Here is an 18,335-nt window from a genome sequence, read left to right on the forward strand (position 1 = left end):
AGGGTAAAGCCTCTCTTCTGGCTGCTTTCATGGGCTTACACTGAGTGCAGCTTTTCCAGGTGCATGGTACAAGCTGTTGGTAGATACACCGTTCTGGGGTCTGGAGGACAGTGGCCCTCTTCTCACAGCTACACCAGGCAGTGCCCCAGTAGGGATTCCTTGTGGGGCCTCCCACCACGCATTTCTCTTCTGTACTGCCTTAGCAGAAATTCTCCATGAGGGCTCCACCCTGCAGCACACCTATGCCTGAACATCCAGGCATTTTCATACATCCTCTGAAATCTAGGTGGAGGTTACCAAACGTCGATTCTTGACTTCTGTACACACACAGGCCCGACACTACATATAAGCCACCAAGGTTGGGGCATGCACCCTCTGAAGCAACAGCCTGAACTGTACATTAGCCCCTTTTAGCCATAACTATAATTCAGTGCACCAAGTCCCAAGATTGCACAAAGCAGCAAGGCCCTGGGTCTGGCCCATGAAACCATTTTTTCCCTTCTAGGCTTTGAGGCCTGTGATTGGAGGGGCTGTTGTGAAGGTCTCTGACATGCCACAGAGATATTTTCACCATTGTCTTTGTGATTAACATTTGGCTCCTCATTACTTATGTAAAATTCTACAGTCAGTGTGAATTTCTTCCCAGAAAATGTGGTTTTCTCTTCTATCACACTGTCAGATTACAGATTTTCCAAACTTTAATGCTCTGCTTCTTCTTGAACACTACACTTCGCCACTTAGGAATTTTTTCTCCCAGATACCCTAAATCATCTCTCTCAAGTTCAAAGTTCCACAGATCTCTAGGGAAGGGGCAATATGTTTCCAGTCTCTTTACATAGCAAGAGTGACCTTTATTCCAGTTCCCAACAAGTTCCTCATCTCTATCTGAGACCACCTCAGCTTGGACCTCATTGTCCATATTTTGGTATTTTGGTCAAAGCCATTCAACAAGTCTCTAGGAAGTCCCAAACCTTCCCACATTTTCCTGTCTTCTTCTGAGCCCTCCAAACTTCAAACCTCTGCTTGTTACCCAGTTCCAAAGTCGCTTCCATATTTTCAGGTGTCTTTACAGCAGCATCCCACAACTCAGTACAAATGTATTGTATTAGTCTGTTCTCATGTTTCTAAGAAAGAGAACAATCTGGGGGGAACTGCCTCCATGATTCGATTATCTCCACCTGGTCCTGCCTTTGACACATGAGGATTATTATAATTCAAGGTAAGATTTGGGGAAGGACACAGACAAACCATATCAGGGTGCTTTTGGATATGACTGACATTTAAATTAGTAGAGTGAGTAAAGCAGATTATTCTCCATAATGTGGGTAAGCTTCATCCAATCACTTGAAGTCCTGAACAAAGCAAAAGAGTGACCCTCCCCCAGGTAAGATAGAATTATCCTGTAAGACATTCTTCAAACTGGAACATCATCTCTTCCTGCCTGATAGCCTTCAAAGTGGGATATTGGCTCTTCCGTATTCTGCAACAGTTTCAGTCTTTGGACTCAAAATTGGATATCAGTTCTATAGATGTTAGGCTTGCCAGACCTCCTCCATAATCATGTAAGTTAATTCTTTATAATAAATTAGTCTCTCTCCCTCTCTTCCATATATAGGCCATATATACTATTAGTTCTATTTTTCTGGAGAATCCTAACTAAAACAGATGCTTAAGGAAGGGAGGCTATTGAACTCCTACTTTAGATTACAGAGGCATGTTCATGTTTGGTATCACAGAGCAGAGGGTATCTTTCTGAGGACTTGCTCAATTCATAAAGAAGTGCTGTAATCAGAAAAAAATTGGTTGCCATGGTCTGCAGTATCCATTTAAATCTAGGAGTCTTCTTAATTACCATTTCATATGGGGTGTAAAATAAGTTTGGATAGGCTTTAATCTATCAGAAGAGGTCATTTTCCCTCTTATATACATCATATGCCAAATAATATGTTCTCGCAGTTGCAATTTATCTTTGAAATTATTTGTCTTTTTTTTCTGCTACTGCTGAGGGCCAGTAAATGGAATCATTTTGCAGGCTTCCTTGTTCTCTAAGTAAAGGAGGAGATAATATACATATTGTAGCAGAACTAAATCACAATAGAAATATATTTATTGTCTTTTATCACACTCCAATATTATTATCCCAACAATAGAAATTTAGAACTTTAAGAATTGATTGAGGGTCTAGGAAATATAGAGGAGGCTTCAGTGAACCTCTGTGGCATGATTATTTGGGTGTACTGTTGTCCCTCCCAAGTGATAGTAAAAGATATTGCTTCTGTGGTCTAGACACATACTGAAAAAGACAAAGCAGAGACCCATGAGGGTGAAGCCAGTGGCTTCAGGAGGAATTGATGACAGGGTGGTGTTTGGGTTCGTTACTACCAGGAAGTGAATTTGTTGATGGCCCTTAGGTCTTAAACAAATCTATTTTATTTCTTTATTGGCAGGATTGGAATGCTATGAATATTAGTGAAGGCTATAAGATGACCCTTGAATATAAGTTCTTCACCTATAGGTTTGAATGTCTCCTTTTCTTCAGGTTTCAAAGACTATTGAACATTTTGGTTAAAAGTTTGGAAGGAGGTATTGACAGATTTTGCTCCAAACATTTTACCTAGGTCAGTGGAGTTTTAGTCCCTAGAGCATCATGTACAATACCAAGATCCTTATCTGGGGTTTGCATCTAATATGGTGGAGAGGGCAAAGTCAAATCCTGAGCAGACACAACTTAATTATGAACAGAGTAGTTTTCTGGAACCTCAGAAAGTAGTCCCTCAAGTGTACATTTAAAATTACAAATCCATTTTCCAAGTGAGTGTCTCTCTGTTGAATTTGAAGAAGTGGTATTGCAGAGGTGAAAACAATGTGTTTCGGTAAGGAATGAAAGGGCTATGTCTAAGAAATGGAAGACAGAGAAAAAATCCATGTATTATATTAAATACAGACAAACTGTGGTAAATTTACAACAAGAAAGAAGTTGAGCAAAGTTGGCAAGATTCAATATAGAAAGAATAGCACCTATATCTGCCACGAACTGATAAGGGTAAACATCCATATTTAACATTAATTCACCTTGATTATTTAAGGGTATGGCAGAATATTGGATGTCTTTTCCATCCTTGGAAAATACTCATTGAGTTGAATTAAGACATTTTTATATATTTGTTTTTATTTCATAACATGGAATAAATTTTGTCCGTATGCCTTTTATTTAAAATATCGACGAGTGTCTTTTTTGGTAGGTAGTTGGTTGGGAAGTAGCCCACTCAGCTGGGTGATCAGCAGAGGCACAGCTTTACTTTGGCTTCTGTCTCCTTTTCTTTTTCCTTTTTCAGTTTCCTAAGTGTTATACATATTTTGGGAGTACGTGTGATATTTTGATATTATAAAGTCCATTCAAAATGCTCTGACAGGGTTGCAGTTCAGCTAACGGGGCTATTCCTGATTGTAATTTGTTTTATAATTAGGTCCCAATTTTAGGCTTAACTCCATTTTTAGTAGGAGATAAAATGACTGCTGATACTTTAACACCTTCTTTAACTTCCAACTGTTTTCAGAAATTATTCTATTCAAAAAATCTACAGTTTCATATTTTTGTTTGTGTTATTGAATTATGATCAGCTTAATTTTTATTGGAAATGTTTCAGGTATAGTTTTTAGGAAACTTTGATCTATTTTTGTGTCCTTTTAATTTTTACCCTAAAATTCACTGTAGAAAGCAAAATATTGTAGTCTGTTTTCTAGGTCAGTCCAATCAGAGTTTGCCATTGAGAATTTAGCATCTGATGTTCTAACCAACATTTGTACAAGTTGATATAGGTTCATATATTCAGAATTCTCAAAATAATTCTAAATTATTCTATGAATATTTGCTGGACTTATTTGGGTTAAGATAAATCTTTCATTACGGCTTTTAATTTAGCTCAGGTCTACAGCTTACATTCTATAGTTGCCTATATACATGGCTCATGGCAGGGATACATTTATAGAGGAAACTGTCAATTTGGGGTTTTAAGATAGTTTTTCGAAAAACAGCAGTTGGTCTGGACAAGGGAAAGAGGAGAAAGGGACAGATAGAGTTATGGAAGGAGAGAGATCAGAAGAACACAAGAGAAGAGGGAGGGGCTCAATATAGGGAAACACTTGGAGGCAAGGAGAGGAAGAATTTTCTAGGTGAATGAATCTAGTTTGTTCTTGTTTAATTTTATCAAGTTGCTCATTTATTTGACAAAATAAACTTCTAGTGAAGAAATTTTGATTCAGGATTTTGTCTGAAGTCCTCTGCATGCCAAACAAAAAATTATCATGTAATCCTGGGTTCCATAAGCTGTGAGTAGCAAGGCACGAGGCACCTCTGTGAGTACTGCATCTGGTCAAAGACCAAGACCCATGATGGGCAGTGCAGACTGGGTCTCAGTGGGATCTCCATAATGACTGTGGAAACACATGAAGAGCAACCAAATGATAACAAGCAAAGGATATTAATTTAGAGGTTGCTATAACAACAGATCAGCCACCATCATCTGCATTTTTTGCAGAAACCTAAAGTTTGACAGAGTGGGAGCTATGTAGTACAAAAAAGGAAAGATTTCAGATATGCCCCAATTGAAGGTTGTTGGTATGGAGAAGCTGTGGGCCATTGTTTACGAAGGGTCTCTGGAAAAACTGTTTCTATGCCTAAATATATTACATATGCCTTACTACATGCTCCTTTTGAGATTCATAATGAGCCTAATGTATTCAAATATTATAGCCTTTTGGAAGTCCTGTACTAAAGAAATATTAATCCACATGTTCCCTAACTGTATTCCTGGTAGCCTGATCCTTATCTAAACTTTACTAATGTTCTGCAGAAATGGTTTTAAGAAACCCTATTCCAAGTAATTCTGTTTGGTCCCTGTAACCCTAAAATAGTCAACATCCTTCATGAAAGGCAGAAGACCTACCAGCTGACTAAAGGAAAACATGCTGTGGTAAGGGAAGATTACACACCCTGCTTACATAGTCACCATTCCCAAAGAACTATGTATCCACAATAGCAAAGTATATTAAATAGAAGATATATCTCACAGTTTTCTATCTGCTTCCTTTTACTTTCCTTTCTTCTCGCATTGCCAAGCCATGATGTCTGCCTATCAGCTCACTATTGTCCTTATACAGTCTTTGGAATATCCAGGGCTTCTGATCTCGACAGCTTATATATTTCATAGGCCTTGACAGGACTAGAAAGAGTCAGATTCTAGAGAATTTTCCTGAAGTATTAAATCTAGGTTATCAGGTAATCCTTCCCTAGGCAGCTGAAATAATGTCTGCCCCTTTTTGAATATCTGGGGAAAGAGGTTTCTAGGGAAGGTTTCCTTTTGCTTTCCAGGTTGGAATTTGTCCTGTGGGTTCTTAAAGGTGTAAAACTGCTTTGAATAGCACTACTATGGGGAAGTGCACTTCAGTCCTTTCTCTTCTACCTCTACTTACTAGAAGACAGCAAAACAAAACAACAAAACAAACAACTGATGATAAAACCATCCTGAGTCCACCCATTTCTGAGAGGCATAAAATTTGATTGCCCAGATGCAAGCTTTTGGGGGGTATTAGTGGCTGCTAAAGAGTTAATAGAGTTCCTTATTCCATACTTGTTGACATTTTAATAGGAGGCACTTGAATAAATGTTGTTTTGGGAGGAAACTAATCTGTAATACAGACCTTTGAAATACAGATGATTCAACTTAAGGAGTTTTTGACTTTATAATTGTACAAAAGTGATAGGCATTCAGTAAGCTACTCTACTTATGATAGGGCTATGTCTATATACACCCATTTTACATTGACAATATTGCTAAGTGAAAAACACACTTTTCATTTACAATATTTTCAACTTACAATGGGTTTATCAGGACATAGCCTCATGGTAAGTCAAGGAACATTGATGCTAAGGGGAAACTGGCTATTTGTTGTGATCAGTGGGAAATTATTCCAGTGACCAGGGAAATTATTTCCAGTGGGAAATTGTCTGTGGCAATTTGGCAGCTGCTCATCATACAATTGTGAGAGTATTCTACAAGGGTTATGAAACAATTTATAAGTTTTAATATAATAGTGTAGTATTTATGGCATAGTAGATATTTATGGTATATAAACTAAAATAACATAGTATAGTATTTATGGTATAGTTATATTTCTAGCTGTTATTCATTGCTATTCAAGAAATAATCCTGTTCATTCATTTCTTCCTATGGATTAGAGTCACCATTACTATGGTGTGATTATTTGTGCCCCCCCTACTAAAATTCATATATTGAAACCTAATAACAAATGTGATTGCATTCAGAGGTGAAACCCTTGGGAGGGCAGAGCCCTCATGAATGGTATTAGTAGCCTTAAAAAAGAGGCCCCAGATATTGCCTTGCCCTTTCCACTGCATGAGCAAAGAGTGAGAAGGTGCCATCTTTCAACTGGGAAACAAGCCTCACCAGACATCAGACCTGCTGGCACCTTGATATTAGACTGATCTGCCTCCAGAGGTGTGAGAAACAAATTTTTGTTGTTTGCAAGTCACAAGTCATAGGCTGCATAACAACATTTCAGCCAACCATAAACCATGCATACAAGATATAGATTATATAGATATAATCTTACATAACTAAGATCATGAAATTGTATCTTTACTTTTTCTATGTTTCAATATGTTTAGATACATAAATACCACTGTGTTACAACTGTCTATAGTATTCAGTATGGTAACACGCAGTACAGGTTTGTAGCCTAGAAACAATGGGCTACCCTATTTGTGTTTGTATCAGTACACTCTGTAATATTTGCAGAAGACAAAATCACCTAACAGTACATTTCTCAGAATGTATCATTTTCTTGAGGGATGCATGACTGTACAGACATAAGCCATGTACAGGCTATAAAAAATTTGACTTGACATACAGCATAAAGGCTAATGCCATAAAATGTTAGTTTCTACTAAAGGAAGAGTACCTAGTTCTGTTTGTAAGACTACTTCAAGCACATTGAATTATTTCCTAGCTCCATGACCAGTAGGTAAAATTACTGATCTGAAAAAATCTCCCACTAGGTTCCCAATGGGGAAATATTTTTACTAACCTTTGTGAAAAAGATGAGGAGTTAAAATGAACAGACCTATGATGTCCTCAAGATGTTGTCCAACAATTGTGCTCCCTGGTAAAAAGTAATTTGAAATTAATCAGATATCCAAAAAAGAAAAAAAAAATTAAACTAATCACGAGGAAAACAAGAGGAACCTCTCCCTAATTGTGTTGGTTGTGGTTATGTGTAAGAATAGTCTAATATGTGGATATTTGGTAATATCACATTTATGTTTGTACATTTCATTCATTATCTGCTAAATATTTCATATATAAAGTTATTGCACAAGGTAAGTCAGTCAAGTCATTGACCCCATTTGATATGTTGAAAGACAGACCCAAGAGTTAAGTTATCTTTTCCAGGTGCCATAACAAATAAGTGAGTTTCTAAACCAAAATATAGTCTTGTGTCACATAAGGACATTGTGATCAATGAGAGACTGCATATATTATGATGGTCCCATAAAATTATAATACCATACTTTTCTTGTGTTCTTTCTATGTTTAGATACACAAATACTTCCCATTGTGTTACAATTGCCTACCCTAATCAGTACAGTAACATGATGTACACAGTTGTGGTCTAGGAGCGATAGGCTGTGTCATACGAAGTACAGATGTAGGAGGCTATATATACAATCTAGGTTTGTGTAAGTACACTCTATGCTGTTGTACAACAAGAAGATTGCCTGAAAATGCATTTCTAAGTACTTCACGATATCCCTGACGTTATGGGATGCATGACTGGAAACGTTACTTCATTCCTGATAAAATGGGCTCCTTCTTACCACTTTACTGTGTAGAAAATGAATAGCTCAACACTGAAACTGTTGTTGATTTTATTGTCTTAGACAATGAATAATGATGTACTTTCAGTTCGGCACTGAAGCTGCTAAGGGTACATATTTAGAAATAACCCAAATCTGGTATATTTCTGAGTTTATACAGTTTTCTTTATTAACAAAGATATATGTCTCCTAAGATTGTGTAATATTTAACAATTCACTGGAATTTCCTCTCATATTGAGCTCTATGAGTTCCTGAGGGAGAGGATGACCTATTGTCTCATCACTTCAGGGAATATATATGGGCAGAAAATTAGGACTCTGCTTCCCTGCAACAAAATGCCATGGGCAGAGAAGTAGGGATTTGGCGCCCAGCCCCTACAGGCCACAATAGTTTCTTAGGTCATTGTGGTTTTGTTTATTCTTTACCATAGAGTGAAAACATTGCATTCTTTTTTGAGATTACTTCTAGAATTCCAAAGTATGTTTCTTTAAATATCCCTTCTGCTTAAAAATTTTAATATTTAATACAGCATCCTCTTATGATCTTGCCATGACTTTCTCAACTGGTCTCATATCCCAAGCTTCTCCCAGTGACAAGCTTTGGTATTTATATAGAGGAGTTCATTGATCGTGCTCATGGCTTTCCAATCCCATTTTTTTTTTTCAATAATTGTATCCATCTTTGCCTTTTTCAGATGGTTCATTCATCTAGTTTGTGAAGAGTTTCTCCTTTCGTAGTTCTCTATATAGTGTGCTGCTGCAGTTTTGCTCACTGATTCCTTTTTCTGAGTACTTCACAATATCCCCAGACACAGCAAAATTTTTCTCTTAGTAGTTCGATAAATTTTACCTCAATAAGACTCTAAGCCCTTGAGCAGTAAGTTTGTGTTTTATTTGCCTTTTTCTTTCAAGGTCGTGAAATAGGGTCTGAACTTAGAAAATAGAAAATATGCATTGATTGAGCAGACTAACTGAATTTCCTGGTTTGTAACAGACGGTAGTATAACATCTTCAAGTGAAAGTACTTGGCAGCCTCCGTGGCTGGTATAGCATGTGGCACAAAAGTTAAGATATGGGCTTTAGAGCCAGACTTCCTAAGTTTAAAATCTGACTCTGCTGCTGCTAGCTGGGTTTTGAATTAATTATTTTATACCTCAGTTTCCTCATTGCAAATTGGTTAATATTAATGTTTGTTTCACAGGGTACTTGTAAAGGGAAAATTAGTACATTATAAAATTTTAACAAAGTTTGGTGTTATTACAGTTCCTTTTAAAGGAATGAATGAATAAAAAAAAAAAAAAAATGAAAGTGCCAGGCACAGTGACTCACGCTGGTAATCCCAGCACTTTGGAAGGCCGTGGTGGGCGGATCACTACATTAGGAGTTCAAGACCAGCCTGGCCAACATAGTGAAAGCCCGTCTTGACTAAAAATACAAAAGTTAGCCGCTCATGGTGGTGCATACTTGTAATCCCAGCTACTTGGGAGGGTGAGGCAGGGGGATGGCTTCAACCCAGGACGTGGAGGTTGCAGTGAGCTGAGATCATGCCTCTGCACTCCAGCTTGGGCAACAAAGTGAGCTTTGTCTCAAAATAAATAAATAAATAAATAAATAAATAAATAAATAAATAAAAGCCTACTGTTCTCTTTCTGGAGTGTATCTCACCTTGCTAAATTATGATCTGCTTAGGAAAGACTTCACTCATTCGTAAAGGCTGAAAATCATGAATCCCTGGCTCCTCCAAGGCATTGTCTTCCCTGAGCTGTCCAACACAGTAGCCACAAAGCATACATGACTATATGCGTTTAAATTAATACAGATTAAATTTCATAGAATATTCAGTTCCTCAGTTACTCTAGTACCATTTCAAGTATTCCACAGCTACATGAGACCACTGACTGTCCTATTATATATTGGCAATTACAGAATATTATAGAACATTTCCATAAATATAGAAAGTCCTATTGGACAGGGCTTTACATAGACAGTTTGGAAAATTATTTCAGTGATTTTATGAAAACTTTAATAATATCATACATCATTTAGTACTACACCATATATGTGCATATATATTTACATATTTATTTACTTATATGCATGTATGTGTTTGAAAGATATGTACACATACATATTTATATTTCACATATATAGTTACATATGTATACACACATATCTATGCAAGGAATATATATATACGTATGTATCTCTTACACAAGATTTTGTGTTTCTCACAGTGAGCAAAAAGTATATTATTAATTTTGTATTTCAGTATCCAGTAAGGTTCATGATACATAGAGATAACCTCAAAATAACTGTGAAATAAGTAAAAGATCTGGTAAATAAATACATTTTAAACTAAATTAGTAAGGTTTTCTTTGGATTTTTGAAATGATATATGTACACCTGCTAATGAATGAAAAACCAAATGCACAATGTACAACACTAGATACCATGCCCCACGGCATTGAAGTATTCTTTTTAGTGATACAACCTGAAGTGTATATAAAAAGTTTTAAAGTTGTGAATTGTCTCAATCATGTAATAAATACTATATTGCTAATTTCTGCTTTACATACATCCAAGTAGAACTCATCTCACAGAAACAGCTCTTTCTATATGGTTCACTTCTTGCCGCTATAATTTCCTTTAAAGCCCTCACCTGTATATTCCATGTTCATGCACCCCGATAGAGTTTACATAGCCTTAATGTTGGGACAGTGGCATCTTGATGCCTGACCCACACATACAGTCTCTAATCAGACACTGACATGCTGGCTCACCAGCGAGAGCCAGAAAGGAAGTAATCTATGCATGTAGGTAGGTCCAGTATGGCAGATTATAATTATAGGGGGAGGTGTTAATGAATATTTGGAGTCTTCATTAAGCATGTAACATTCTTCTGTACACAGAAGCAAAGACTCCCTGACTAAAACAGCCATTTAATAAGCTCTCACAGCCTAACTTTCCAATGGCCCAACCTATTTGCTGGACAGTATTTTTTTTCTCTGTTTAAAAATGTATTGACTTCAAAGAAACAAAAACAGAAATTTATTTAGCAAATTATAAGCACAGGTCTAACTTCCAGCCATTATTTAAGGAGTGATCTTGGAAAAAAAAAACACAGAGTTAGAAAATATATCTTTGAATATGTCCTAGAATAGAACATATTCAAGAATGCTTGAACGCTTGAAAAGAATGCTTCTGATAAACACATCTCTTCAGTATACTGCCACATATGTTCAGATGGCATGGTATACTCCAGTTTCCAAATTCTGAATATCTAAGACAGAATATATTTTTTATCTTATATTACATTTTTTAGATGTATTATTTGGAATTTTGGGTACATGACAAATACGTCTGAGTGATTACCCCCAAAATATATTTGTATTTCATGCACTGAGGTATATCTAACTTATGCTATACTCTTAATAAACTAATACTAACTAATCATTTTTAAATTTTCTTTAATCTTTCCCTTCTCCTTATTGAAAATATAACTATACAACAAAGTCCTTCACAACGAATTTGGCATAGGACATGTAAAAAATCTTACCTTCCAATTGCTTTCCCTTCTAAGAAAATTGAAGCTATAAAATTCTGCTCTAGAGTAATCTAGATAGTATATAATTCATTTTGTTTTAGAGACTTAAGGAATCAGTGCAACATTTATCGGGATCAGACTCAGGAGGCAGAATGAAATGTAGCTTTTATGTTCACAAAAGATACAGGTGCATTTGCTATATACTTTTAGGAAAATAAATTACATGTCAGTATAAGCCAATTAGTAAATCTATGTGGTAGATGATTCAAGTTTAACTCTTCCTTTACCATACAATGGTTTGATATAAAGCTTTCCTTTAAACTACACATGCAAAAATTCCGCATCTCCCTAGACCAGCATCATGTAGGTACCCCAGAGCTCAATCTGCCACACAGACAATTCTTGGCATCTCCCAGGCAGCCCTTTTTTTGGTAATGCGCCATGCCCTGCACCTATTTGCTACCTTCTTTTGCTGAGTAACAAGTATCCCTCTGGTAAACTGTCATGTTGGGAGTCTGCTCCTTGATTTCAATTTATATTGATTCAATTAGATTCATCTCAATGCGCCAATTTGTTACTGATAATTTATCTGACAATATAATTAATGCTAACATTTAAAAGGAAGGCAATAATGTATGTGGATTTTCAAAGTCTCCAAATATTTAAAAAATGGATACATCTTTGATGATGGGAATTTCAAGTTTTTTACAGGTTAGGATAGTAAGAGAACTAGAAATATTTTAAGAGAGCAAAGGAAAAAAAAAAGCTTGTTAAAGAGAGTAGGAGTTTAACGATATAAATGTTAATTTAATTATCATAATCCACCTACAGTCTCTAGAAGTTATTTTTTTCTGAAGTCACTTCTGATTAATGGGATGTTAACCTAGAAATCTTATTTTTGTTTATTTTCTGGTTACCTTAGAGACGCTTTTTCTCTCTTGCTATTGCCATGGAGATGGCGACTGGCAGCAGTTCTTCTTCCCACAACACTCCACATGCAGTGGCAGTTCATACATTTGTATTCCAGGAAAGAGAAAGCTGGGTGAAGCTCTTCGCTTTCATTTGTTATCCCATTTCCAAACTTGGCAAAACCCATACAAGATTCCCTAAGGACACAGGAGACAAATAGCTTTGTATCGGTCTCTTTCCAAATCATTTGGGAAGGTCTACTGGGAAGGAAGCTAAACATCTGACTTGGGGACTGTTAATTCCTATTCCTTAAACACCACAGGCTTTACCAATTATAAAGGGTCAAAACATTCTGCGTTAAATATACACTCAGCAAATAAATCAATAAATAAAACCTTTCTTTCCTCCTTAATCTCAACTCTACCATACAGAATGTATCTAATACTATGTGGTGATTCTAATTGGTATATTTGCATATTGACAGTTTAACTCAGTGTTACGATCTCCTTGTAACAGAAGGCAGAGTTCTATTTTCATTGATCTAATTAGCAAATTTACATATTGACAGACCGAAGAAGATTCTACCTGGAGCACTTCCTTTTTAATGTATTTAAATATTGTTCCAAGTCTCCAGAGTCTGCCCTTTTGGGTGTGAACTAGTTTCCTGACAAAGTCACAGACCACTTAAGGACAAGATTAAAAGCAACAATGGACCACATATACAGTGACGGACCCGTAAGATTATAATACCTCAGTTTTACTTTACCTTTTCTATGTTCAGATATGTTTATATACACAAATACTTAACACTGTGTTAGAGTTTCCCATAATACTAAGTAATGTGCTGTACACATTTGTAGCCTAGGAGAAACAGGCTTGACCCCGTGGTCTAAATATGGAGTAGATTATACCATCGAGGTTTGTGTAAGTACACTCTGTGATGCTCTAACTTCAAACAAAGATGAAATCACTTAAGGACACGCTTCTCAGAATAAATCCCTGTCAATAAGTGACTCCTACAGTATTTAGCTTGCCCTGGTGCCCTCCGAAGATGTTTGAAGCCCTGTTTTCAGGAATTAGTCATTTGATTTATCTCCCTTTGTGAATAATGTATAATACAGCACTGATGTTTGGTTTGTCTAATGAACTCGTGCACAACTGATGCTGCTTTCACAAACCACTTAAAGAAAAGCACATTCTCTGTATGCAGAAAGCCCGTTTCAAACAATATGTATTTAGGTTGTATTTTATAGAAAATTGCGTGAACAATGAGAGAATGCTAAGCAGAAGTGAATAAGATTCTTTCATTACAAATTTCATATAAGTTCTATTCTAAGAATGCCAGCTAAACAAAAGTAGAAAGCAACTCACGTTTATTTTTCTTTTACATGAGCCTAAGTACAGTCAGGGCAGGAGTTCACAAGATGTTTCTTTGCAAACAAAAGAACAGATGTAATAAAATATGCTGTTGCTATTGCTCCTGTGCTAACAAAGTTTGATAATCTTGGATATGAATAATATTATTTATCTGTGAGTTATTACATAAAAAGAATAAATTTTCAAATCTATAACTGAGGGTTCAAAAGAACTAGATAAATGGCCAACAGAGAAAAGAGAACATTGAATGAGAATGCAATAATAAGAAATTAAACCTAAGGTCAGGCACAGTGGCTTATGCCTATTATCCCAACACTTTGGGAGGCTGAGGTGGGAGGATTACTTGAGGCCAGGTGTTTTTAGACCAGCCTGGGCAACATAGCAAGACCCTATCTCTACAAATTATACATTTTAGACCAGGTGTGGTAGTGTGTGCACCTGTAGTCCCAGCTATTACATGGGCTGAGGTAGGAGGATCTCCTGAGCCCAGGAGTTTCAGTCTGTGGTGAACCATGATTGTGCCACTGAATTTCAGTCTCCTGGGTCACATAGTAAGATCCCATCTCTTTAAAAAAGTATATTAGATCACAACCATGATTCTATGAGTCTATAAATCAGTTTCTGATGTGGGACGAGACTATCAATCTCCATGGTTTTTTTCCCTGTACAGCAAAGTGATTTCATTTTGGAGCCCACAGAGAAGATCGTGTCTTTGTACCTGCTTTTGTCCACGTGGTCTACTCAGGTGGTGAGAGTGAGCAACTGCTTCACCCTGAGGAAAGGACTCCTTTTAATATCTTTCTCTTGTTCTCTCTCTCACATTCTTTATTCTCTAGGTTACTTTGTTTTTTGCCTCTTTGCTCTCAACTTTATTAGATATCTAGGAGGAGCCTCTGATTGTTGAGTTTCTTGTGTGATTTCTTTTCCCCAACCTGTCAACTATTTTGAAAATCTAATAGTATAAGAGTGAAGCCTGGAAAAAAAAAAAAAAAAAAAAAAAAGGCCTAAGATTCTGTGTACTGCTCATCCCTACACATTTTTTTTTTTTTGCAGTTTACTTGATCTAGAGTTCAAAGCCTTAGCTAGCTTAGCATTCGAGTGAAAGGCTTAGCTAGTAATTTAACTTGTACTAATGGCACATATTTTGTCAAGAATCTCACAGAGGTATTAAAGAAAGCCAGAAAGCTGTATTGCATTGTTACTACATCTCACTTACCCAAATCCCTTCTTTCAGTGTCTTTGAAAGTCCATAAATCAAACTGTTTCACTGAGTTTTCAATCCCTGTTATTAAGTTTAAAGGAAGAATTTACATTTACCTAAAAGTTAATCATTCCAATTTATGCTTAGCTTTTCCATAATAGAGAAAGTTAGAAAATCATTTTTTAGAAATACTTAATTCTTGGGCAATTCTACTTGCCCTACACTTCTCTGCTTACCATTTTCTTCTATCATTCTGATTATTCAGAGATCATAGACACAAATTAGAAACATCATAATTTTGCCCAAAGATAAAATAATCCTTCAGTATATAAAGGCTATATACTGGTTATATTGGCTCAACTATAATATGCTCTAATGTTTATTCAGAGAGAAACAATTAAGATGACAAAAGTGATAGCCCCACCTCATTTTGATTAGAAATATGTAAGTATAGCCTAAAATCATGTTTGTAAAATTATAAAATTTTGACATTTCTTTTTGCATGCTTTTCTTCTAAGATTTTGAAACTATATTAAAAATTATGCTGTGGTTGATGGCTTTCTTGTTGAATACATTTCATTTGGGAGGTGATATTTTTCTCATTTTAAACATTCTGCTATCTTTTAGATAGAACCATTCACAAAGTCTTATGTGTAAATGAATCATGATGAGAAAAAATAAATCCCTCACTCAATATGCAGGGGTATAAACATTCAAAAGAAGAAAACAAATGAAAATTATTTTTTATTTAGGTTTTGCAAACAATTCCAAGAAACTTGGTATCCTATGCCTTAACCTACCATGCCTCTAATTTTTGAACCTAATAAACAAAAATTAAAATACTTATGCCTTTAAGTGTTTAAGAAGCATGTAGATATGGATATATTTGAAATATTATCCTACATTAATAATTTCATAAATAAGAAAGAACAAAGCTACCTAAAGACATTTGCAGGTTTATTTCACTATAAATTTCAGGGCAAGAAATTTTTACCACTACTCTAATTCTTCTTTACAAATCATTTGTCACTTATGCAAAGCAGTTAAAGTAGTCAAGTAGCTGAGGAAATGAAGAATAATTGTAACTCAATTCCAGAAATTTCTTCTCTTATCTTCGCCATATTTGATGAAGCTGTTAAGAATAATTTGTTGAATCTCGTTATATGCAAAGTGTTTGTTCTCACTAAATAAGCAACATGCAATGCCATTAAAGCATGGACCAAGAAAGTGTTTTCTGAATAAATACGTGAATCAAACAGATCTCTTAGAAGCATGGAAATGAAAGAAAATGAGTTCTAAGGTAAAAATGCTCAAAAAAGTAAATGCTGACTTTATAGGAAGAAAATAATATGTGTAGACAGAAGATGACACAAATATAAAAGTATACTCTATTGGTATTAAAGAAAACCAAAATATTTCTCTCAAAAATATTGAGAATTGCTACATTAAAGACTATGAAAACGCAGGGGAACACTCTAATTGCCTGATGTCAGGACATCCATCCTTTACTGAAGACAACACTTGCTTATCAGCCCAAAGAATGTACCAGCAGAATGTGGGAACAGATTTCATTACCTTCCCATGTTTTCCTCCGTTTTAAAAGACTGGAACTACTCTCACCTATGTCTTGTCACTATGTTAGCATTTATTGCTCTTTGTTAAAATACTTTTTCTTTTTCTTTTCTTTTTTTTTTTTTTTTTTGAGACAGAGTTTTGCTTTTGTTACCTAGGCTGGAGTGCAATGGCACTATCTCGGCTCATTACAACCTCTGCCTCCTGGGTTCAAGAAATTCTCCTGCCTCAGACTCCTGAGTAACTGAGATTATAGGCACCCATCACCACGCCCAGCTTATTTTTTGTATTTTTAGTAGAGACAGGGTTTCACCATATTGGTCAGCCTGGTCTCGAATTCCTGACCTCGTGTGATCTGCCCGCCTTGGCCTCCCAGAGTGCTGGGATTACAGGCATGAGCCATCACACCTGGCCTCTTAAAATACTTTCAAGGAAGGCTCCAAGCCACTGTCTTAAGAGAAACAGACTTTTGAGCTGAGGTCTCTTCCCAGTGACAGGTACAGCATGGGTCGATAAAATTCTACCGGTTTTGCCCTTATCAACCTAGCTTTTGTTTTCAGGAGAGTGTTTCAACTAAGAATTTATAAGGGTTAAACAAGATAAATTATATTTTTGCCACATCAGTATTTAATCGAACTGTTTGATTTCTGAGCCTGGCATGCTTGTGAATGTAGATAATATGTTCTGTTTCTCCGAGCAGAATTCCCTTGCCATGCACAAACACGAAGTTTACTGGCTACTCTCTGGCAACTTAGAAGATACCAATAGAAAACTGGAGAATTACATCACATTGCATATATCACATCCTACTTGTCAGGATTCTGCACACTCCTATAAAACAAAACAAAACCAAAAGAAACAACAATTCCAGTACAACCACACCACCACAACAAAAATATACTATAGACATGTCAACAGGCTATTGCCAGATTACATGCTTAGGTAATGACTTTGAACATAACAGTGTCTAGCTAATTTAAAACCTACTAAATCAGGTGAGAATAGATAAAACAAAGGAAATTTATTGTCATCGCCAAATATCTTGCTAGGATTTTCCATACATAGGCTATACTATTGTACTAGGAAACCAGATAAAGAAAAACAAAACAAAAAAAATCTGTGGATTAGATTTTAGAGAGCATTAGAGAATATTTTAAATGCTCTCTTGAGACATATTTATTTTCTATAGTGTGAAATAGGAATTTTTTCTTATTTCAAATGCTCAGGAGAGCATTTAAAAATGTTCAGATTTAAAATATATACTATTTAGTAAAGGAAGTAGAGATTCCCAGACTTCTGAAACCAATATGCCTTTCTATTTCCAAAATTAAAAATTCTGGTATGATGCATATTATTCCATTCTTGCAATACATAATTTAGAGCAAAGTCAAAAATAATGCATTCACTTGCTCCAGGGGATACTTGCTAATGGAAGATAAGACTGTAAACCAAATAAATAGGCCAATTATCATGAATAAAAGTTTGCTTATCAAGACTGCCCTTGAAACCCTCACCTCTCTATGCCCACCAACTCAAATTTATTACCCCATAAAATTGGCCCAATTCCAGCCAGTTTCCCACCATGCAATATCTGCCTTAAACTTACCCAGCCCTGTGTCTAAAAATACTGTAAGAAGTTCTCTGACTTTCCCCTTCTGAAATCTCCTAAGATGCTGTCAAGATCTAATAAATTTAGCTGTGCTTAAGAAAAAAAAAAAAAGATTTTCTGATGAAATTTAGGCAAGTAGATGCTTGAAAATTTTGATACTCAAGGTTGTATCAACATCCTTTTAAGACAATCTTGCTGCTACAGTAAAGATTCTTGATTTATAAGA

The 18,335-nt window shown here is 35.9% G+C and overlaps 1 long non-coding RNA gene across 3 annotated transcripts in view; it reads right to left on the reverse strand.

Annotated features, from left to right (window-relative positions):
• Nucleotides 1–14,076, reverse strand: part of LOC103877096 — a 30,342-nt gene extending 16,266 nt beyond the window's left edge. For 2 of the 3 annotated variants that reach the window (XR_004178321.1, XR_004178322.1), the window contains exons 1-2: nucleotides 12,271–14,076; nucleotides 7,108–7,182 (exon numbers count right to left, since the gene is read on the reverse strand). This is a non-coding gene — a long non-coding RNA (uncharacterized LOC103877096). Of the gene's footprint in view, nucleotides 1–7,107; nucleotides 7,183–9,562; nucleotides 9,979–12,270 lie in introns of those variants that run through there. The other variant, XR_004178323.1, reaches the window with a different exon arrangement.
• Nucleotides 14,077–18,335: the final 4,259 nt, after the last annotated feature.

This window comes from Papio anubis, chromosome 14 (assembly GCF_008728515.1).
Source record: "Papio anubis isolate 15944 chromosome 14, Panubis1.0, whole genome shotgun sequence".
Taxonomy (NCBI): Eukaryota; Metazoa; Chordata; class Mammalia; order Primates; family Cercopithecidae; genus Papio; species Papio anubis.